Source organism: Mastigoproctus giganteus, chromosome 12 (assembly GCF_048544385.1).
Source record: "Mastigoproctus giganteus isolate SK-2022 chromosome 12, ASM4854438v1, whole genome shotgun sequence".
NCBI classification, from domain to species: domain Eukaryota; kingdom Metazoa; phylum Arthropoda; class Arachnida; order Uropygi; family Thelyphonidae; genus Mastigoproctus; species Mastigoproctus giganteus.
This window is the reverse complement of record NC_143586.1, coordinates 115,456,041-115,480,665: the sequence shown is the minus strand read 5'-3', so window position 1 is coordinate 115,480,665 and position 24,625 is coordinate 115,456,041. Positions and strand designations below refer to the sequence as shown.

General features: G+C 38.4%; 1 protein-coding gene across 1 annotated transcript in view; it reads right to left on the bottom strand.

Moving 5' to 3' along the window:
• LOC150077356 (xylosyl- and glucuronyltransferase LARGE1-like) overlaps positions 1–24,625 on the bottom strand; it is a 1,505,345-nt gene that overhangs the window by 1,399,231 nt on the left and 81,489 nt on the right. The gene's annotated exons all lie outside the window — the stretch shown is intronic.

Here is a 24,625-nt window from a genome sequence, read left to right as displayed (position 1 = left end):
TCCATATTTTGGACGAATATCACGTTACAAAATTGAATGGTACCCAATATACATTTCCTCATAATTTATTTCTAGTTATGGGTTTGGTAGTAACAGTTTGATTCCCCTAAAAGGCTTTCTTGGCATTATGGAATGGTGGTATACAGAATATGCTGGAATTAATTTAATTTTATCCACTTGATTCCACAAGGTAGGGAGGAGTCAGTTTCTCTAAGTAAGAAGAACACTGTTCTTATATAGATTTCTCTGAATGAAAGGTTAGACCGAAGAACTTCACTCACTCTTGGATAATGCTAAGGGATTTACAAGAGGGTTTAGGGGTTTACCAGACTGAGATGGCACGTCGGTCCAAGTCTTAGACAATATCATCAGAATATGCCAGAAAAGGAAGAAATGAATGAATGAAGCAGTAAAACAAATATATGGAGAAAGAACATCTGACAGAAAACCTCTTTGCAAAATTCCCACCTCACTGCCCTTCTGATGTCCTTATATGAATTTGTTTAAAATAATCTTGAGTATGTACCAAGAAATCGCCAGTGATGTCATTGAGTACCAGCAGGAAGGACGATATATACACTGAATCGAAAGCACAATTCAAGTCCAAAAAAGGTGGCATGTAATGAGTTGGTTGCGTTCCACGCGTGCTTTTTTGGATTGGATTAATGCCCGTTTTCCATGTAAAATTGCGTACGAGTTTGTGTTTTGCAAAACTTTGGTGAGCTATGCCCGACGTCAACTAATACCGCACAAATGAGGTGACAGCAACAAGCTTCGGACAGGTATAAGGCACAATTTAGGGGTTGTATAAGAATTATCAAAAAGGTCACATTACAGAAGTCGATACAATATGATCGAAAATATGGTCAGATGACAAGATGACATCAGTACTCTTCACAGTTTTCATTTTCAGTATCAAAAACTTCCATGACTCTTTCCAAATTCACTTCTAACATTTCTGGGGGGGGGGGGGTGATGCAAGACTGAAGATGTGGATGAACCTTCTCCGGCTTCTTTTTTCAACTCCATTGCACGCTGCAATTTCTTCCCCTGTCAAAATCGCTTAGATCTCGCCTTTGTAGTCAATGGAGGTGGTTTCGGTGGTCGCATTGCACGTATACACCTTACAACGCTCAGAGTGTAGAGCGTGTTTAGTATCAAACGGTACCAGGGGTTTCCCCCATCTCGGCATGCTATACACTATGGGTGCGAAACAGAACACTGGCAATGCCAGAGGTTTAAAAGTGTATGGATTTTGTATATGTGTAGTGTCGCGTATCATCGTTCCTCTGGTCATTTAGCCGCTGGGCCCCTAATGGGATCCAATGTTGCCCCACTCTGCCCCGTGGAGGCAGACCATGTACACCAGTATCAGTTATTTACTCTGGCAGGTGCCACCTAATTTCCTGAGATTTCAGTGGCAAGGAGCTAAAAAAAAGCGCTATAGATAGGGGTTAGCCAAAACAAACGGAGTACTAGTTGGGCGATTTGATGTTAAGTTTTTGGGTGTAGAGCTCAAGCAATTTGGAGTTGATTCGGACCTCCCGCCCTTTGCCGAGTGAAGGCAAAGAACCACACAAGGGAGCGTGGCCAGGGAGGCCTAATGGCAGCAGCTGAGCTGTGCTGGTGGTCGAGTCCCCTTACAATGCTCACTACAGTGGGCTTCAGCATGATCAAATCACTGTAAGATGGACATTCCATAACAAAATACCGTTCACTATACGATATGTATAGTAAGCGCCGGTCATTGTGATCACGTTTACGAATTGAATTTTAATTCTGTTAATGGCGATTCTAATAAGCGAAAAATAAGAGGAATATTATCCACAGGTTAACAACAAAAAAGCAAAACGCCAACTACACCAGGTATTCGAAGGTGGTTATCCTCCCAATTACTAACCGGGCCTGACGTTGCTTAACTTCGGTGATCATACGAGAACTGGGGCATTTAACCTAGTACGATAGTTGGCTGTTCAGAATGCCTGTAATACGTTTACTTACGGCAAAGGTCGCATTTTCTGTCAGTCCACGAACGCAAGTTACTCCCATCTGAAAACTGCCTGGAGAAGTTTCACTTCAAAAATGTCCCGACAGAGCACTCCTTGTCATAGAGATCTCTCCGCCATAATCAAAGTAACAGCGTCTTTAAGAATTTCTTCTGTAAGGAAAGATATAGTTATTTTCCTGCTGTTTAGAGAATTGCCTTCTTAAACAGGGTAACAAGTCACCCTGTTTAAGAAGTCCATATTGTTAGATCTCTTCAAGAGTACCCTTAAGCAGATTTCACTGTTTTACATTATAATTCGCATACCGAAATGCTACGATCTTAAAGGATATCTCTGGTTGAGGTAGGGAATTTCTTCTGTGATGTCATGTGCTGGTAAAAATCACAGTTCCTTTAACAGGTCCATACCTCAGGTGTTTTTTTTTTTTGTTTTTTTTTTTTGTTTTTTTTAATTATGCAACGCTTATCAAAATAAAACGAGCGCTTTAAAAGTTTCCAGATTGCAAACAAGGGTTATAAAGATACCCGAGGAATGCACAAGATAGTAAACATGCCTGTGTAAGATAGTACACAGGCCTGTTTATTTACTTATTTATTATTTTTTTTCTGTATTTAAAACTGCTCGAAGACAGTGTGGAGTTTGAATTTTCAGTGGTAGAATACACAAAACAAATAAACCTATCAAACACTGGAGGCGCTTAAAGAGGAAACAGGAAAGTAAACTAAAATATACTTTAATAATAAAGGGAGGTTTAGAAGACCACACGCAGTTCTAACCATAACGCACAGAAGGAGTGTCGAAGAATGACAATTCTGTCTTATTCACATATCTTGTCCTTCTCTCTAAAGTATCTTTCACGTTTTCGTGCGCACATCCACTTCGACTTAGAAGAACCCTTCTCAGTCACTCATCTTCGTGCATAATCGACTGTCATCATTTCTCTTTCAGCATTTCTCTATTAAAGAGAAGTTTGGCAGCGCGCCATGTGCATCTGGCAGCGCACTGTGAAACCTTCCCTGCATCTAGATTTTCTCCGCATGGTAGCAGGACAGAACAAAATAACCCCTTTGGCAATAGGAAAATTGCGGGCCTGTTGATAAGAGTGAGATTCTAATAGCACGAGCCATTAAACCCTTTGTCAGTGCAACATTACAAGCACAGCGCGACGTGTGCGAAATGTTTCCGTAAAGACGAAGGGGTCGCGTGGGGGGACGAAACCAACTGGATTCTACAATTACAAACACGGTTAAAGATAGATCAAGCGTTATCCTAAATCAACAGGAAAGTTTTGGAATGATAAAATTTAATTATGTAGAAACTCGAATTTAATCAAAATATTAATATTTAAAAATAAGACGATTAGCATTTAAAAAATAATTCTAGTAAAATAGTAAATTCAATTTAGAATACCACTTTACAATTCGAATATTTTATTTTTAATTAAAACCTTCATGCAAAATCACTAAAATCAATGCCTCGTTTACAATTTTTTTCCCTCGACACTACACTTTATAAAATCCCCAAGTTCACAAAAATCTGTTTCAGAGGATTATCCTATCACTGCAACACAACGTAGCTTTTTAATTCACTTTATTAGTAGAAATGCAATTAACAGTAATAAATCTATTAATAATGTATATATTGTTTAAATAAGAAAATAAACAACTCTTAATAGCTAACATTTGTGCAGTGTTAACTCATTTTCATTTTTAAATATAAGTATTATGAGGGATTTATTGTATTGTTAATTATTAAAATGTTATTATTTGGGGAAAAAAAAAAAAAAAAAAAATATATATATATATATATATATATCCACGTTGGTTAAACTTTTATGCAGAAATGCAAAATAAGAATTAACATAAATGTACAGTACAGTAATATGCAACTATTCACAGTTTTGAACAATATATAATAACATTTGAATACTTAGATTGAGAGGATAAAAATCCTTGGTTAGTCTTAACTGAAGATAATACGTTAATAGTAGAATTTAAAAAAAAAAAAAAAAAAAGAGAACGTGTATTGATAACAGGAATTTGCTCGAGAAATATGACAAGGAATAAGAGTCAGAAGAGAAGGGAGAGTGAATAAAATGAACTAAATTATAAATAAAACTGCAAGCCTGAAGATCACGTCTTAAATTATGAGGAATTAAACGCAGCCAGTTGCAAAAAGCATTGTAATAATATATATATATATACATATACATACACACACACACACACACTATTAAGCGTTTGTCTACAAACACTAGAATGTATTCGAAGACAAAAACTATATAAAAAAAAAACATAAAAATAAAAAAAAAATTGATTTTCATACAAAGATTTCGAAGACCGGAAGTGATTACTAAAGAATTAATGTTTACATTTGAATCGATTCAGAACATACTTCAGGCAATTAAAAATATAATAAATAACAAAAAATCCATATGGAAAAATTACAATTTGACAGAGCAAAGCAGTCTGCTATGAAATATTTCTAAGGAAATGAAGTTTGATAAAAAATATGATATGATAAATATAAATCAGAATATTTATCATTATTTGCGCACACTGTGAACCAACGAACACAAGTATAGTAGTTTTTATTGATTTCATTGAATAAATGAGAGATTTTATTGAAAAAATAAATAACTGTTTGAATATACGCTTAGTTTAAACTGAATGCAATGCCATGTCGTCCATGGCCTGGGATTACAGAGATTATTCTTAAGTAATAAACAGTATACAATAAATACTAAATAAAAAAGAAAAGCAAGGTTAACATAGATAAATAGATAATTTAAATACAAAATGGGTTAAAATTAAACTAATTTGATATACTGATAAAAGATAACTGATAAAAGATGCATGAAGCTATTAACTAAGTTCAGAAGAAAAAAGGATTACCAATAGAACATCCACAGCTCTCGAGTGGAGCGTGTCGCCGGAGTTGACAGTTCATGTTTTGTGTGGGCATACACAAAACAAATTTTCAGGGCAGTAGGGAGGTAGTGATGTCTCTGATAACTCGCATAATTGTACGAGGTCTGCATGTTGGTCGGGATCATTAATGATGTATCTTCATCGTGAGAAAGTCGTGGTCTGGTCTAACATAAAAATGGCTGTAGGCGGAGACAGCACGTTGGAACTTCGCCATCACATGAATTGTGTCGCACAGCAAATCTTCGGGTCCTGTTTAGAATCAGGCAGTGATGGTGGGAGTGAGTGAAGCAGCTAATGTGCGGCGGCCGTTTTTGATGCATGATTGGGGTGGGTATGGGGGTTTTCGAGCCGCAGCGTGTCCTTTCTTTATAGTTTGCATATTGTGTAAACTTAATGCCATTTAAGAATTCTTCCAGTCTCTGAAGGAATTGGAAACCTCTAAACGAGAGCAAGTGGCAAACCTACTATACAGTTAAGAACGAGTGGTATAGCAAATCTGAGTTATGCTCCCTAACAGAAAAGTCGGGGGAGGGGGGAGATATAAATATATGCCATCTCGCAATACATCTCAGTTGGTCTTCTGAATACCATACAAACCGAACTTTAACAATATGAAAATAAGCGCTCAAATCAAGTGAATGACTAATTCGTACAAATATTAGCACAAAATCAAGCCAGTAACATTTACATGGCTCTTTCAAAGCTTTCAAATATTTGGAAGTAAACAAGAAAATGCAGCCAACTGTGTGAGAAATTAGAAAAGTAACGCGTCGGTTCCGCCCACAATAGATGAATCAATTATACATGGAAAATTGCTGAGCAGTTGTTGTTGTTTGTTTTTTAGGAGCATTAGCAACTAAGGCCATATTGCTCCGGAATATGCGGTGGTCATTCCCTGACCTTTTCGCATCCTCCGTATTTGGTGGTGACGGGCTCGCACCCCGGTCTAATCAAGAAGCGTGTGCTACGCACTGCTACTCCTTCCCACCTGGCTACGGAGGCGCCCCTGCTGAGCAGTATACTTAAGCTAGTGACTTAAATTTTGTGTTATGTTAAGAGTTCAACTTCTATAAAATTCATTATTTACAGATTCCTGGAGGAAATTTAGTTAATTGACTCTTGCTGAGCAAACCGACGTGATAAAAAACAGACACTGCAGGCGCAATATTAATGTTAAGAGATCTACATATATACAGTATTTCTCGTTTCAAAAGTATGCGAAACAAAAAATCTGGAACGATTTTAGTATTCCAAAATAAGAAAATAAAGTCATAAACGTGTGTCCGATTCTGAACAGTTACAGAGCTGCGGCAATTGAATTTTTAAAGAAATGACTGTGGAGTTTGGAATGGTTAAAAATAATAAGATAAAGCATGCACGTACCTAGTATGAATAAATACATTTTAATGAGTACGTATTTTACTTATTTTTATTACCTTATCACCATTCAAAACTATTATTTATTAGCCCGTTATTATTTTTTATTATTAAAAACTGCACGGCCGCTGTTTAAAATTCAAACAGTGCAATTTACTCACCGTTCAGAATAGCATACATGTTTATTACTTTCTTTTATTCCTTATTTTGGACCAAAGAAGAAGTCCCAACATTTTTTTGCAAATAATTTTGAAACACAGGATATACTGAGATAACAGGTAGTGATAGTTATTGCCAATGTATGTTTAATTGTTAAGCTTCCTAAATTTCAGTATGTTTATAACTTTATTTTTCTTTCCGGAACTGAACAACCCTAAAATGGAGGGAAAAAAAAGGATACGGGTCCCTACCAAATTCAGACCGTAGGGCATCACTTAAGTTACCCGAGTTACAATTTTGAAGTGAAAAACATCTAAAAACCCCATTTGGTTCAGAAAGAAGTTCGAGGCGCAGATAAATTTACAGTTCCCACAAGTAAAACTTCTGCAGCCACCTACAAATAGCCGTGAATGTAATAGTAATTAAAATATGGAAGAAATTATACATATAAAACCAAACTCCATCCTAACATCAATTAAAGAATTCTTGTCTCCTGTCTGGTTTGCATTTCCAAATAAGACTTAACTACCCCCAGATGCTATCAATTTGCCATGTAAACTTCATCGAAGTTTAGACTCAGAGCCCAGTCTATCGAACAACACCACATCTGGAGTTTTTGATAAAATTATTCGCCCGTTTCTCTTGCACGAATCCACGTGAGGGAAGGTGAAAGTAAATAGTTGCCGATACTTACATTCTAAAGCAGAATTGGTTTATTAAGAAATTCACTTCTCTTAGACGAAAGCGTAGAACGTCGGGCATGAAACAAGCACCATCTCTGTCCATTTATATAGAGATTGGCTGGTAGTAACAAACAGATATGAAATTGCATGCCCGAAATAGAAAAGCTTTATTGTATTGTATAAAAAAAATATACACATACAATTTCCTTCCACGGTGGGAAGAAAAAACCCCAACATCAAGATTATGAGCATCTTAGTATCATTCCTTGATATGAATTATTAATAATTATGTGATATTCCCCTAATGGAACAATACGATGCATAATAGGATAAAATATGAAACAAACATTAAACTATAACAAACAAAATGTTTCCCCCCGATAAAATGAATGCATACGAAGATATGTAGTGGTACGTATTGACCGAATTTAGTACAAGTAGTGTTTCCTTCTTTAATAGAACGGACGGAGGGCAAGCTAACAAGAAAGTGGAGTCTGCTATCAACAAATGAGTGTGCATTAGAAGAATGACTGTCAATTCCGCTATTCATTCCGCACAGTCATAAATCAGGCCATCTGATTGCTGGTATTATTTCGAGTTGGCATCGGCCTGTCAAATATAATAGGCGGATGCCAAAACCTGACTTCTGGTTAGCTGTTCCAAATTAAAAACGACAAAACATAAAATTTCAGAATTTATGGCTACTGAGCACCGTGAAATGTCATTCAGATGTAGACAGCCAAACAAGATAATGCGAATTCTATTAGTTTTTGAAAGCATCTGCAGGAGAATTTCTCAACAACTGAGATGGGGGATGGTGAAATCTGTTACAGATTCTCACCCATCAATTCGATTTAGTGGCAAATTGTGTTTGCTGATACATTTACAGCGCTAAAAGCACTAATGGATTCAGACATGCTTTGCTGATGGAGGGGAGTATATAATAATAATATTCTTTATTCATAGAAATGTAGGACAGGATTCCCGCTACAGGCAACCAGAGGAATCTTACAATTAACTGTACACATTACATTCAATACATAAAAAACTACGTGGGTACACAGCAATATACACAGCTAATATTGCAATAAATAGATTTTATAGTTATTATAATAGATTGATTATACAGAGCTTATATTGCTCTGTATTACAGTATTAGTAAAATAATAAGAGGAGTTTACCTCAATATAGTATACGTAGAACACTTCCGTATGATGCCCTCCAGAAATTAAAACGGAAAAAACGAAAAAATCAACAACTTACCGGTACATTAGAGTAAAATATAAATAATTAAATAATCAATTTAACACAATTCAAATCAATTTAAAAACAATTAAAAATCAAATTAACGCGATTAAAAGAATCTAACGAAAATATTCAAAACGATTTTCCTTCCTGAAGCTGACAACGCTTTTCGACCGTATGTCGTGATCACAGGAATGAAAAATGATATTTTTCAGGAAGCTGCAGGAAGGAAAATCGTTTTGAATATTTTCGTTAGATTCTTTTAATTGCGTTAATTTGATTTTTAATTGTTTAAATTGTGTTAAATTGATTATTTAATTATTTATATTTTACTCTAATGTACCGGTAAGTTGTTGATTTTTTCGTTTTTTCCGTTTTAATTTCTGGAGGTTATCATACAGAAGTGTTCTACGTACTATATTGAGGTAAACTCCTCTTATTATTTTACTAATATTATTATCAACGTAGAACATATTGAGTATTACAGCTCTGATTCATACTATCTAATTGCATTACAGTATATAGGTTTTATACTTATTATATACAAGCTGCAACACATTGAATCAGTCTGGAAACTTTCACTGGGAGTTATTCCGCTGACAATTGCAGGAATGCTGAATGCACTTGACTATGGATTTGCGCTTTTCTTCTCTGTAGGCAGACTCTCTGGACCACACATCCAAATCAATGTTTGCGGAGTTCAGCGGGCCGATGATGCTGTTCGGAAAGTGCCACTTAAAGGTCGAGAGTTTCTGCAGGTTAGAACAGAGCACTGGACGGTTTCTGAGGGCTCTACCAGGGATTTTCCAGCCTACGATTTCCCAGATATTAACGAATTCGAGAGCAGCGGAGCACAGATTAAGCGCCATTGTGAGCATCCTTGCATATGCCAGGTGCTGGGCGAGGTGTATCTCAGATTTATGCAGAGCTGTGATTTTGAAGTTCTATAGGGTACGCGAGCTCAATTGTTGGCCCACTTTAGGACCCAGAATTCCAGACCATCTTCAGACTGGACATAGGAGCAGCGGACCAAACTTCAATACCATAACTGATGAATAGATTCCAACCTAAATTACCAACCTGGTACGCACCTGGTCTGTTTGTGACGTACCTACTCACAGGACATGGTGCCTTAAACGCCAAACTAACAACTCTGGAAATAATTGAAAATCCAAATTGCACTTGTGGCGTTCCAGAAACTTGGTCGCACCTAATGTATGACTGCCACCAATACGACGACATCCGCTGCCAGCTGGTGACAAGACTACAACGTTCACCCAAGGACCAGGAGCAATTCATTATGGACGATAAAGGACCATACATGGCATTCACCGAATTTGCACAGAAACTGTTTAACAGACGCCGAGCCACACTAGCCCAACAAGCAAATAACAACACAACTGGAAACTAAATGGGACAAGCTACTATTCCCACAACAAATTCCATACCTCCAATGAGAATAAAAGGACATGGCCTACAACTCTGCGACTGACTGAACCCTGAATGTGCAAAAGCCCACATGGACCTGAACCATGCAGCTTCACTGCCATCAAGACTTGTTGGGGACCAGAATCGAGCACCTGACTCGATTCCTTTCCAAACCTATCACGGCGGGGCGGAGACTCCTTGTGTCCCCTCGCCGAACCCCCCCCCCTTTCCTCTCTGGTGAGGCATGGGCATGCCTCACTGACCAACTGGGGGCATCTTCTCTATCGCTCCCATATTTCTATCTTTACCCCCAGTCTTCTGTCTCCCCTCCTACTCTATCTATATACAATGCGAACGCCCCACACACTAAATTTAGCAACACTCAAAATAATCTTCGCCCAGTCTCGGCCTATCCATCTATTTAATATCAAACCCCCCAGCGGTGTGTATAGGCATACAACATATGGTGTATGCAGACAAGTGAAATGAGTATATACATGTGCATATACATACATATTATGATTTTTTTTTTTTTAAGGTCCTAGCCGCCGAAATCTCAGGAAACTAAACGGCAGGACCTGCCAGAGTAACTAAGTCTACTGGGTTCCTGGTCTGCCTCCACGGGGCAAAGGTGGGGCAACGTTGGGCTCCAACAGGGGCCCAGCGGCTAAATGACCAGATGAACAACGGTACACGACATTACACATGTACAATACCCACACACTTTTAAATCTCTGGCATTCCCAGCAAACTGGTACACCCACAATGAAAGCAACGCGGAGATGGGGGAAACCCCTGGTGCCGCATGACATCAATATACCTTACACCTTACCATAACTGATGACAGAACGAAAATAGTAGAGAAGAAATTTTCTGACTGTTTCCTTGTTGTGCGCTCTACAGAGATCGTTTCATAATCCAGAAAGCCCGCAATGCTCCTGAACGCATTTACTGGATTTGTTCCTTATACGTTAGGTTTCCGTCGATTACCACTCCTAAGAATTTTACGGAATGAGTGACGACGAGAACATGCCCCGCAATGGAGGGCTGCAGAGAGGCTGCTGGATTGGGGTTTGCTTGTGCTCTAGGTGAGAAAATGATATATTTTGATTTTTCAGGGTTTATTTTAAGCCCAAAATAGGTAGCGTATCCACAGAAAGAGGAGAGAGAGATATTTGTTCAGGATGACAGAATTCGATAATTCCTCTGCCTCAAGCCCGACTAACACCTCACCAGACCGATGAGGTGTTAGTCGGGCTTGAGAGGTAACAAACAATATCGTCGGCGTAGGCCATGAACGCAGGTATTTCATTCATTAGTGGAATAAATATCGCTGAAAAAAGCAGTGCCGACAACGATCCACCTTGGGGTATACAGACTTCCACCTGTTTTGTGATGCAGTTATTCCCTTGCTGGAAGGTAAGGCACCTCTTGGTCAGCAAATTTCTGAGGAGCTTCGAAACAATACCCGTGAACCCGTAGTAGTAAGTGGCTTAACTTGGACTGAATCAAAGCCGCTTTCAGATCCAGAAAAACAACATGCATAACATAGCCTTGCTTCCAGGCTTGAAGGGTTTTTAAAATCAGTGCCTGTATGCATGTTATCGGCGATCTTTGTGAGAGCGCGTAATGTGTATGCTGAGGTCTCTGGGAAAGGATTTGATTGGCAACCACTTTAAACGTGCATTTCTCCAGGCATTTGAGAAAAGGGGAAAGAGATTGAAATAGGCCTATAGTCAGCAGTAGAGGTTGGATCTGCACCTTTGGAATTGGGATGACTATAATTTAGCCAAGCGTTTGGGACGACTCCCTGTTGTAAAATTCTGTTAAACAACTTCGTCAGCTCATCGCTGATGAAGTAGGAGGCAACTTTAAAGCAAAAGGTGGGAATAGAGTCACTTCCCATTGATTTCTTATTGGACAGGGCGTTGATGGCCTTAATTAGCTCCTCTTCTCCAATCGTCACGTTTGTGAGATTAGTTATGTCGTAGTGGGCACTGTTCCAGGGGGAGTCCGCGGCTGCACTATCTGTTTTGACGAACCGGGTTATATGATCGCACCATTCGACCAGGTCTAACGATTCTGCTGACCAGATGTGATTGGCCGACTAAGATCGCTGTCCACAAGCTAGCCTCTTTTCCATGAACGAGTTGATAGCCTGCTTCTTGGATTTCTGGAAACTGTATCTCGCTATTGAGTACGCTGAGTTTGATCTTTCTGTGGGTAATCTCTTGAATTGGGCATGTAGTCGTCGATTTTCTTTAAACTGGTGCATAAGGATGCTGGACCACCACGGCTTCGAGTGTGGGCAGATGACGAAAACTCTTGACATGGCCACTTTAGCAATGAAAGATAACCATTTCTGAAGCCAAAACGCAGCTTCCTCTATGTCGATTTCACTGAGAGTTCGCCACGCCAGGGGTCCATTGCTGTTTCAATTTTTAGGTATTTTGGATCATATACAGCTTTCCTGATCTTTTAAATCGAGTTCGATTGGTTTCTTTGGTTATAGCATTCCTTCAGCAGAGTGAGAGAATGCTTCAATTGGCCTGTGGTCGGAGGGAAATGCCGAATTAGAGCTGATTACATCTTCAACACTCCCATGGCTGGAAAAGATTCTCTGTAATGTGGCTTCTCCGCGAGAGGGGGGGGGGGAAACAGAAATGCAATGGATGTTGAGACTCGACAGATCCGAAATTAACTGACCGAGGAGCTTTGATGCAGCTGGCAGGGGCAGGTTGAAGTCTCCGAGAATTATTACTTTCTGGTTGCACTTGATAGAGGTCAGGAGCCAAGCAGAAAAATTAGTGCATTGGTCTGCAACGGGTGGGGGTAAGAAACTGCATATACTAGCAACTGTAGTCAGACTAGATAGCAGCCCAGTGCAGCCTCAAAATCGTTACCAGGGTATGCACAAGACTTGATCAGAGGGAACTGTTGCCTTTGGCAGATTAAGACTCCTGGAGATAGCTTCCCTCACTCCAAGCATCCCCAACACTAACTACAAAATTTACAATCTTAAACTTATTCCTCAAAGTGAGAAATGATGTTGGGACGCTACATCGTCCCTCAGAAACAAGAAAGTTGAGAACCAGTGATCTATAATTCTTTGACTTCGGCCTCTAATAAAGTAAAGTAAAGTAAAGTATTAATATGTAAAATGTTGACTGTGAAAAACGTGTTTTGAGTGGAGCAGAGTATGCACATGTCAAAATATAGAAATGTAATTAATATCGAGCTTTTCTTGACACTGACCCTTAGTACAAAGTCACATTTCTAATGACTTTTGAGTGCTTCCCATGTAATCATGGAATATTGTAGACTAATTCGTTGCTATATTGATCAGTAACCATTTGCGAAATTTACATCCGCTTAAATGGTAACTGGATATTGGAATCCAAAGCATAACTGGCGCAAAGTGTATGAAATTTTGTTTCATCTTTGAAACATAATATTGAAGCTAACTTTCTTCAAATTACAAAAATATAGACTTAATAATTTAAGGAATACTTGTAAGTTTTCGTATCAGATTAATTACTCATTGAAAACCCGTGGTTCCCTAAAATTACTTCGTAATGCAGTTAAGGCACAAATTAACTTAATGGTCGTGTCACAATTGTTCTGACTTAGCTCTTTAGACCATTAAAACTTCAGTTTAATTCATTGATACAAAGAATAGTTCATTTCTATGGGAAGCAAAGGCTATAATCCAGCACTTTCGAAGACTACAAAATACGGATTTCAATTTCGCAATTATATATATAATTTTGAACATGCATATTTGCATTTTTCAATCGCGATATGCTTTGGTTTGGTTTTGGTTTGTATTGAGGTTTAATGGCGCATGGACTACGCAGGTCATAATGCGCCAGCTCACAATATGCTGACCCATATTAAAGTTCGTCCTCTGTTTATATTTCGACGTAATATAGAATTAAAAACAGCATGATGTTGAACCACAATATAATCTACATAATAATCTAGAAGTATCAGTTAAGGAGGGCCCACCCAACTGCGTGCAGGTATGAGTGTGACTGGTGATAAGTTACTGTCCCGAATTCCTGTTCTTCTTTCCATGTCTAAAGATAGTTAATTAGGTCACAGTTGCAGGTTAGTGTCACGAACTGGTGTAGTCACGAAAAAAAAAGGGTGATATCGCTGCACGCGGGGAAATGAATTGATCAATACCGAATTGTAATTTCAGTGTTGCTTTGTTTCCAAACAAAGCAAGTGTGGATCATTAAGGCCCGTAAAGATATACAAGATTTGAATGTCATCTTGTCCAGGAATTTTTTTTTTTTTTGAAACACCCATACACGAAAGGTATTAAAATCTATAGTACCTAGTACCGTGAATGGTGCTAGGTAGATTGTGAAGGGAATGGCGAGCGAAGGCATGCATGCTGGAAACATTGCTCTGGAGGCTAAACATGGTTTCACCACTTTAAGCCTCCATAAGCAAAGAGGTGGTATTGCACTGGTTGATGAATATCATCTACTGATAGTATTAGCAAGCATTAGTATTATATTATTAGTGGTACTGGTTCGTATTATTATTCTTAGCAGTAACGTGCATGGTTTGAATGAGATGAGGTGGTGGTGGGAGGATGCCGGAAACTGCTCTGGAGACAAAACATGAGTTTCACCACTTCAAGCCTCCAATAAGCAAAGTGATGGTATTGCACCGGTTGACGAGAGTCATCTACTACCTAGATTATTCATTTCCAGAGCTTTTAATTTTAACCTACTTCCGCATATGTGACCATACCCGTGTTTATCATATTCCTTGCCTTACTGCCAGGCCTACTGCCACTAATGAAAATAGTTCCATAACGATGGTTTTCTTTATTCCTTAAATTCATTTACTTCAAATTCTATTCCTACCAAGCGAAACATATATTTGTAAGACTTTATATCTTACAGTACCACGACTCAGACAGCACTGTTTATATATGCGTAAGAGATAATTAACCTTTTCTATCCCTCTCCTCCTACCAGACATGAGAATAGAAAAAAGAAGAAAGCGAGCGACAGAAAGGGGGAGAAGGAAGGTGCCCTCGGAAAAGGAAAGTTACTAAATTAACATTCATTCTGTTACCATTCAAACTCAATAATATCTCGGAGAAGCATTACTTATTGAGCAACGCTTCTCCAGACCCCCCAACCCAGACAACTGTTTCAAAGTTATTTGGCTTCTCATAAGTGAGTGGGCAGGTACCCACCAGAGGTATAAGGATTGACAACCCAGTTGTCAGTTATTTACGCAATGAGAGACGCCAAAAAGGTGTGCATCTTAGGCTAAGAATATTTTAGGGCAGAAAGTATCCAACTATAACATTAGTTAATGCATTTGCATCATTTACTATATAGTTATTTTTTTTATACCAACCGAAGTTTATATATTGACACCATTATTGTAGCATCTCATATTGTGAAATGCTTTAACAACGTTCCTTATTTGAAGTACAAGCCTTCCTTGTACTTCAAATAATGAACGCTTTCCATTAGAGAAAGGCTACTTACTTATCTTCAGCTGAGTACCATCATTCAGACAGCACTGCTTAGAAGCTATTTGGCTTCTAATCAGTGAGAGCGTAGGTACCCAGAGGTATAAAGGTTTACAATCAGGAGCTCAGAGTACCTGCATGCTCGCTGATGAGAAGCCAAATAGCTTCGAAGCAGTGCTGTCTGAGCGGTGATACTCAACCGAATATAAACAACAATAGCCGTCTCTTAATAGGGAAGCGTTATTTATTTGAAGTACAAGGAAGGCAACTCGTTGTTAAGGATTTTACAATATGAGATGTTGCAATAATGATACCAACGTACAAACTTTGGTTTATCTAAAAAATTCAACTAGGTAGAATGATTTAAATGCCTGTTTCTTTTCCACATATGAGATTTGCCTAGAATGTCAGCATTTAAGGAATTCATAGTGATTATTCAAGAAGTTGAAGTTTTGTACTATCATAAGCAAAAATATGGATAATTTCCAGTCAGTGGAAGAAGGTCATTAATGTACAAGAGGAAAAGAGTGGGAGAAAGGACGGAAACCTAGCATTAATGAAGGAGTTGAAACAGCCATCTTCCATCACCTGCAGTGGGCAGTCAGAGAGAAAACTAGATACCCAATTACAAAAAAAAGTCGGCGATCCACAAAATGGAAACATTTAGAACGCATTCTTTCCAAATAAAGTTTTCTAATAATCTTTGCTGTTGAAATTCTAGGTTGGATTTATTAATAACTGTTTTACGATTGTTGCGAGCTTTTGGTGTAGGCAGAAAATGAATCTGGAGATTTGGACGCAAACTAACTGCTATATGCAACATTCTTATCATCTTGAACAGTAGTGACAAATGGGCCTGGAGTACTGGGGTCCATAGTTTAACAAATAGATATTTATTTAGAGTATACCCAGTATAAAATAAAATAAAATAAAATAAAATAAAATATTTCAGTAGCTTTCGGAACTCGTGTCCCTTTATCAGTTGTCAGTTGATAAAGGGACACGAGTTCCGAAAGCTACTGAAATATTTTATTTTATTTTATTTTATTTTATACTGGGTATACTCTAAATAAATATCTATTTGTTAAATCTTGAACAGTCTTAGCATGTTTAATGGAAAACCAGGTTTAGGAGAAAGGATGAGATTTTATGGTGGAGTTTGGAATAAAGGATTTTATCCCTAGAAGAATAAAAAGCAAATTGTTATATTAGGGTTTCCCGTAAGTGATTACATATACCCGTTTATGTAATATGCCTGTAAATTGCGTGTGTTCTCTGGTCGATTTTCCTGTTTTGCTGGACGAAAAACCCCAGTTTCTGGGGGGAAAAACCTTGCTATCTACGCCTGAGACCGACTAACTCAGCCACAGAGTGCAAAAAGCCCATTAAAGTTCCTCGCGTCATCGACGGGATTTGAACCCGGGCCTTTTCCACCCGGTATGGCCTATAAGAATAATATCACTGACACGAGATGAGCAAAGACCGACATCAGACGATTTAAACCATTAAAATCCAACCAAGGAAAAGAAGAATAGAAGTCTCGCAGATCATCCCATTTTGCATTCTTATAATGCCAAACACGAGGCTAAAAAAGGTCTTTAAGTGAAAAGCTCCATTGGAAAAGAGACCATCACCAACCAGTGAGCTGAGGTGCCTAGAGGATCATTCACCTCGACTGTGAACTTGGAAGGATTGTTCGCGGGAAAAAGATCAAGAGTTGGCTGTGTGGTTATGATTGTCTGGTATTCTGGTAGGTAAGTGAACAATCTGTGCGAGGTCATTAGCAATTGCAAAAGCCTCAGATCTCGATTAGTAGGGTCTGTGTGACTAGAAAATGAAAGCCAACTGGAGTTTTGAATATTAAGATCACCAAGGAAAATTACCTCACTTAAGAAAGTTGTCGGAGAAAGTTGAGTTTCAAAGAAAGGAAGTCAAAGAGTTCCAAGTGATTAGTGGAATTGGGAAATCGGTTGAGGCAAGATAAATTTGACAGAATGCAGTAGAGAGATTTTAATCCAGAGAAATTCGAAAAGAAGCGATTCGAAGTTACTGACTCTCGGACAAGGAATATAATTACCTCCTTTGGAGCTAAAGGAATCATGCAGCGAATAATTAGGACAACTTAAATGAGCAGTCAACTGAGATGGGCTGCTCATCTACAGTTGATTCAACCGACAATTGGAATTCTGTCAGAAAAAGTAAGTGAGAATTATTAGGGAAAATGGACACCTTGCAGATTGCAACTGAGTCCATGTATATTTCAGAATATGAAATAAAATTGTTTGGGAAGTTTAGATCTTTTCACAGAAAAGTTTGCTCTCCATGAAGATTAATTACTATATTTAATAACCATTTTTATACCAGATGAAATTAATAATATATTCTTAAGCTTATAGCCGAAACCACTAAACATTTAAGGTGATGTTTCAGGTATCTTACTGATACCCATCGGACTATGCTGTTAGGGGTGGAATAATTGGAAGGGTTGAATCATATTACAATAATTAAGATATCATATTACAATAATTAAGTTCTCTTCCTTAAATTCTGTTCGCGCTGAGGATGAAGGATTTTTGTTGAGAAAGGACGGCAGGGTTTGTAATTTAAGACTATATAATAAACTACAAATCCTGCCATCTCTTCTCAACAAATATCGGTGTTCTCAAATCCTTCATTCTCTAAGCATACAGACTTTGTATAGAAGAAAATCACCAACAAGAACTAAAACAAACAGGCTTGCCTTAAACGGATTTTGGCATTATTTTATTTATTTATTTTTTTTTGTCCTCGCCTTTATTCCCATTATATATTCGGTCAGCGTTTTTACTCTTTTGACATGAAATTTTTACGGCCGGATGCCCTTCCTGACGCCAACCCTCATCCCTTATCCGGGCTGGGGACATGCGGTGGTCATTCCCTGACCTACCGCATCCTCCGTATTTCATGGTCACGGGTTCGAACCCCGGTCTAATGAGGAAGCGTGTGCTACATACTGCTGCTCCTGCCCACCTGGCTACGGAGGCGCCTCATTTGACACTATTAATACTAATATCTTAAAGATATATTAGTATTGGACTCATCTAGGCAGAGAAAATTACATTTCTCTAGCACTTAAAAGAAACAAAAGAGGAACATATCAGCAGAACTATGAAACACCGAATATGAACTTTAAACACTAAAAATGATCATACCGTATATGCAACGGTGCAATATCCCAGTTTTCATGTGTGCATCTGTAATCGGTTATCACCATCTAGTCATCTATCGAAATTCCTCAACGTTCAAGATCCTTCGATGGCTAAATAAAGTTATTGCGAATCCACTAACCATCTCAACGTCAGTGGACACTTGCTAACCTGCAAGTCATCCCTCGGAAAAAACTTGTTGCTATTAAAAATAGTCACTACGGTGACTCAACTCATGACGAGAGAGATTGACACCCCTGTAATTCCAGTAATTACTCTGTGCAACACGCTCTGCCTAGACGTCACCAAGATCTGCAACTATAAGAAATACGGGCCTCGAGCATTGTCACAAACAGTTCAACTCATCCAATTGTAATTATGGACTGTGATTGAGATGCGTTTTCAATTCTGATGTTTATTTCACCCAGATGCCCTAACTGAAAACAGCTTCCACCGATTAACTGTAAAATAAACATACTCCTGCAACTAACTATAATTTTATAATTTCTAAGCTTAACTGTATATGTAATTTGTCTATAATGCATTTAATGTATTGTATATAGTTTAGTTTACTAATTTCATATATTAATGCAACTTTTCACCTAGGCAGAATAGCTACGAACCCTGTAACTTTCCTACCGCATACTATGTACAGGGGTTAAAACTGAATGAATAAATAAAGAATATAGTCTTTGTTGATGGTTCAGGAATCAATGGTACGCGTTATGGTACTTTTTGTCCCACTGGATGCCTCTTTTACTCAGTTACAAGAAAACTCATTGTCGATACTCGAGTAACTGCCTTTACCAATCCACTACGATTGTTTTCGAAACATGCGATGACTCTCCAGAATATCAATGACCTTCTGTCGCTCCGCCCTATAAAAAATGAAATTATGTAATAGCCCGCCAATTCTGTTCCTGTTGGGTTTTAGCAGCTTCAGCAACATAGACCATAATGCACCATTGTCTGTTCAATGTGTGGGCATGTTCGGAGCAATTTGTATACTGTACGGATGAAAAACTGTGCTCCCTCTGCCTGAGATCGGCTAACTGCAGTCCCAAGCCCTTTAGAAATTCCCCAGTCTGTGACAGAACTTGAACCCAGACAAGTGGCGAAGCCACCATACTGTCACCGAGAACCCGCTGGTTCCGTTCTGATAGAACCTTTAATAGGAGGTTCCACTACCATCATGATAGGAATAAAAATCAATGACAATAACTGTTAATATACACTGCGGAAAAAATACCAATATATATAAAAAGTAGCGACTGTTGTTAAAAGTTACAAAAGTATACAATCAATGGCGGCAATAAAACGAAGTTCCATTGCAATAAAGTAAAAAGTATGGCTTAATAAACCCGTCAGTGTATGTGACGTTAAAGCTATGTACACAGCTGAGCATTCTGTCATAACGAACAGTGCGTTTCATGTCACATTGAAAGTTGTATTGAAAATGGATCAATACCGCAAACATTCGAAGAAACCTAATGCGCACTTTAGAATCAATTGTGCCCATCAATTGATCGTAAATCGTAGTCAGAATATAGCGTCCTGCAGTTTACAATTCAATAAAATTGTAAATTATTTCACTGCTCCACTCCACTTCATGTTAATTACTTAACTGCGGTATAAACAAGTCAGTTAATGTACCCACTGCGTAACATTTCAGGAGAGTTATTTATTTATTCTCAAATTAAATATTTTTTTATTTTCTGTGATTAACTAAAATCAAGTAAAAACAGTTCTCATCAGTTACTTACTAAGATAATAACAACTTCGTAGAACACTTAATAAAAAAGTCTATAATTTGGCGTTCTCTAAACTTATCCGTTCAGTTTAATTACAACAGTAATAATTATACTTCTCCATATACTTTAAGTTTCTTTATCTCTGTATATACGTATCTATTCACAAGTGATATCACGTTTACGAGTCTTGCAAAACAATACACGCGAAGCGTGAACGGCCAACAATACTGCATTAAAACTACATTTAATCTACGAATTTTTTTTTTTTTTTTACATACAAATTGTATGGATGAAAAAAAATGTATATCTGCCAAATTTCTATTTCTCCGATTTTAATTAAATTTGGTTTGGCTCGACAAATATTTTTAACAAGTCCAAATACAAAATTTCATGTAATTATGCCCGCTGTCTGTTACATTCAGATGGAGGGTCATGGTAACGACAATAGGAGCTTGGCATTTTATATACATGTATTAATGATTATGGTCACCGAAATTCAAACTTAAGAGTTGTCAGCAAAACGACTTTCATTGTTTTCATTCAGAAAATGTACATATCAGTACCACTTCAGTTATGCAAGATGAGAAGTCTGTCAGATCGTCAGTCAAACGTTAATAAAATTCCTACAATAGTCACGGAACGACGCACGATACATCGCGAGACAATATCTGTTAAAAGACCTACGAGGGTACACACAAAACCAGCAGCCATGGGGAAGATATTCTATCAAAATATTAGAAGCATACAAACAAGTTAGAAGCGTTAGAATAAATGCTCTTTTGCTCTGCCGATATTGTGTCTCGCCGAGACCTGGCTACAACCACACCGAGAGTCCCTAATCTCTGTTGACACTGCTGGATACAAAGACTACTTTAAATCGAGAATTAATACGAGAGGGGGTGGAGGAGTAATCCTGTTTGTACGTGATAACGGATTTCAGATATCTCGGCCTCCTACTCGGGTTCAGAGCTTTACGAGGCAATACTTGTCACATTAAAAGTCCACATTGCACTCTTATATATAGCAGTCGTCTACATCCCTCCTGTCCCTAATCTACAATTGATAAATAACGTAGCAGACTGGCTTCGCAACAAAATACATGAGTCAGGCACCCATATAATATCCACATAGATTTCAATCTTCCACCACAGCATCAATAACCTGCTGGACACCATGTTAAATATGCTACAGCCATGCTCCATCTCTCTTATTATTAACAAACACACAAGAGGTGAAAATAGACTAGACCTGATTCTGTCTTCCGGTAAATGTCTAATTGATGTACCGCCAGAAACATTTTCTATCCGATCACAGTCCAGTCACTATCCTCATAATGCTACCCTATATTGACTTCAATGTTAAGGACAAATGCAAGAGTCAGCTTGTGACATCGCCAGCCTTTCTGTACCCGAATAAATGCGTTTATGCTGCTGGCTGCATCCCATGGAATTGTCTACTCACATGTGACGCCGTACTCGCAACATCTCTTAACCAGTTGGATCAACTCTGTTGCAGAATTTGCGGCTTACAAACTTGTAAGGATCTCATCAAGATCGAGAGCTTGATGGAACTCGAGCCTAACTGTCCTATTAAAATTAAAGCAAACTCTACACAGAAAACTGTAAAACTGTCAAACAATACACAAGACAGAACCACTCATAGGCCAGAGCAACATTTAATATGAAAAATTCTAAAGCAATCAACTGCTATATGAAAGATAAACTTGACAAGGGAAAGCTACCTCGATGACGCATACGAGCGAATTGACGGTGAAACTTGGATGGATCGTATCAGTAGATTCTCCAACATACATCATCGGTAACAAGCCATGGAGTTTGAGTGGGTTCCGTTGGTTGATAATGAGCTGCAGTCTTATTATCACAAAAGAACCGCTGATATAGAGTATTAACTCCAAGGCCACTAAGACAGCTGGAGTCGATAGGTTTTCTCACATCATGGTAGTGTCTCAGCTCATATCTAATTTAACCACTGCAAGCTATTTATAGCTCTATCCTTGCTAATAGTTTTCCCGTAAAACTGGAAAAAGTAATTCCTTTTCCAAAAATTACGAATCTTAACCTCGTGGAGCACTGTAGGCCTATATCTGCGGCATTCACACTATCGAAAATACTGGAGAAAGCTCTACTGCCAAAGTTGATGGAACAGATTCTGGCCAATCAGCCTCAAAAAATTCATTATGCTATATCTAACAGATCAACAATTACCAACCTCCTTACCATGAAAACCGCGATACTGAATGCTTTCCAAGCCGGAAATGAAGTTGCAATAATATATACTGACAAAGGCCTTCGGTAGTGTGAATGTACATGCCCTACTATGTCTGCTATAACACTCCTCCCAAATAAAAGGAAACTTTAAGTTCCTGCAGTCCCTACTAACTTGCCGTTCATTTACTTCCATACAGACAGTCTGATCCTCTAACGACCAGTCCATGCAGCAGTTCCACAAGGTGGTGTCGTGTCCGGACTCCTCTTTACAGCAATGATGATCCCGTTCTGCAAGAGCACGGGCGTTGTATACACGTACGAAGATGACATTAAGATCTTAACGACAATCCAACAGTCCTTGTCTAATAGTACATTGTGTGACCAGATCAATCATAAGCTTATCGAGTTATTCGTGTATTTAGATAAATTTGACCTGGCTCTAAATCCAGAGAAGACTGTAATGATGGTGCATTCTCTCTCAAAAAAAAAAAAAAAAAAAAAAAAAAACAACCACCAACGCTCGTACATCCAAAAATAAATGGAATGCCTATCCCAATTGTCACAACTCAGAGAACTCTGGGGATATTTGTTTGACACCAAACTTACGTTCACGGTCGCATATTGATTTATTTGTAAAGAGATGAACTATCTACGGTATACATCCAAAGAACACCTTTTGCATGTGAGACAAACTGTGACAACCACACAATACATAAGAACAACAATGTATGGCGCTGAAATGTGGGCGTCAGCCACCCCTACCCACTTTAGGAGAATATATGGGACTGAATTCTGGCTTCTGAAGTGGGTCAACAATACACAAAATCTCTCCATCAGCTAAGGACCACGCAGCCTGCTGAACAGCGGAAACTACAGCGTTTAACAGACATTGCTTGGAAACAACTGATAACTGCAATAAAGATGATGACGGGCGTGATATCCTCTCCGTGCTTCTGGCACATCCCGCTATCTGCCTTAAAAGGCACCAAATCCCTGAGGATGACAGCAAACAGAGAGAGAAGATGGCCGATAGGTTCATACCAGCCAAGGCATTGGAATCAGTCTGCTGACTATGTCAAATTGGAGTTGACCTGGAAAGGCTAATAGAAGATCCGAAATACTGAAAAAAAAAAAAAAAAAAAAAACCGATGTGGTTCGCCGAGACTACTGTCGCCTAACAGTTCTGCGTGTTATATGAACGACTGTGTGTACTCAATGGTGTGCTTACGTGAACAAGCGTCTATGGTGTTTTCAGTTGTCTATAGGTGTTATAGTGAGCAACTTAAACTGTCAGGACTAGACAGAAACGCAGTGTAAATCAATCTTTATTTTCTATTCGTTTATATTGCATTATATGTAAATTCCCTTTGCATTTACTGCCGTGAAGGGAATTTGTCACTCACCAATGTAACACCTTTAGTCTGGTAGGACAAATAAAGACTTATTTATCACTTTTTTACCTCACGAATCCAGTACAAGAAATAGAATAATAAAATAATGTGAACAAATTAGAGTAGTCTAAACACAAACAATGGGGAGGAGGGGCAGTTAGATTAAGGAAGCGCTGAGGAATTAAAATACGAACAGGAGTAAAATATTAAGAAAAAAAAAATTTAGGTTAACGTTTACAGTTGGATTGATCATTGCGAAGCGATTAACATGAATAGCTCGCTATGGTTAGTCTTAGGGGTTCATCCCCCCCCACTTCCTGTTTAAAATCGGAAAACAAGTTCCAATTTTAAAAGAGGGGCGGGGGATAAACACCCTCACTAAGACTAACCATAGCGGGCTAGGCATGTCACTCATTGATCAATCGGAAGGGGTACACGATTGTAAACATTAACCCAAATTCAATATTAATTCAGACATAGAAGTGCTTTGCTATGAGGGCCTGACAGTGCTCGCCCTAGTCTTCATCCTCCTCCAGAAGAATAGTTTCAAATTAAACAGAATCTGAACCAAAGTCAAAGTGATAACATGCCAATCGTAACCGATGCGGCCGTCAAACACTGTACAATCTTTTAACAAAATCGGGAATTGCAACAAACAGATCCCAAGTTGGGCCATCCAGTGGTTTAACCTTTTTTAATAACGGCACCCCTACTCAGTTTTTTGCCTGTTAGATCC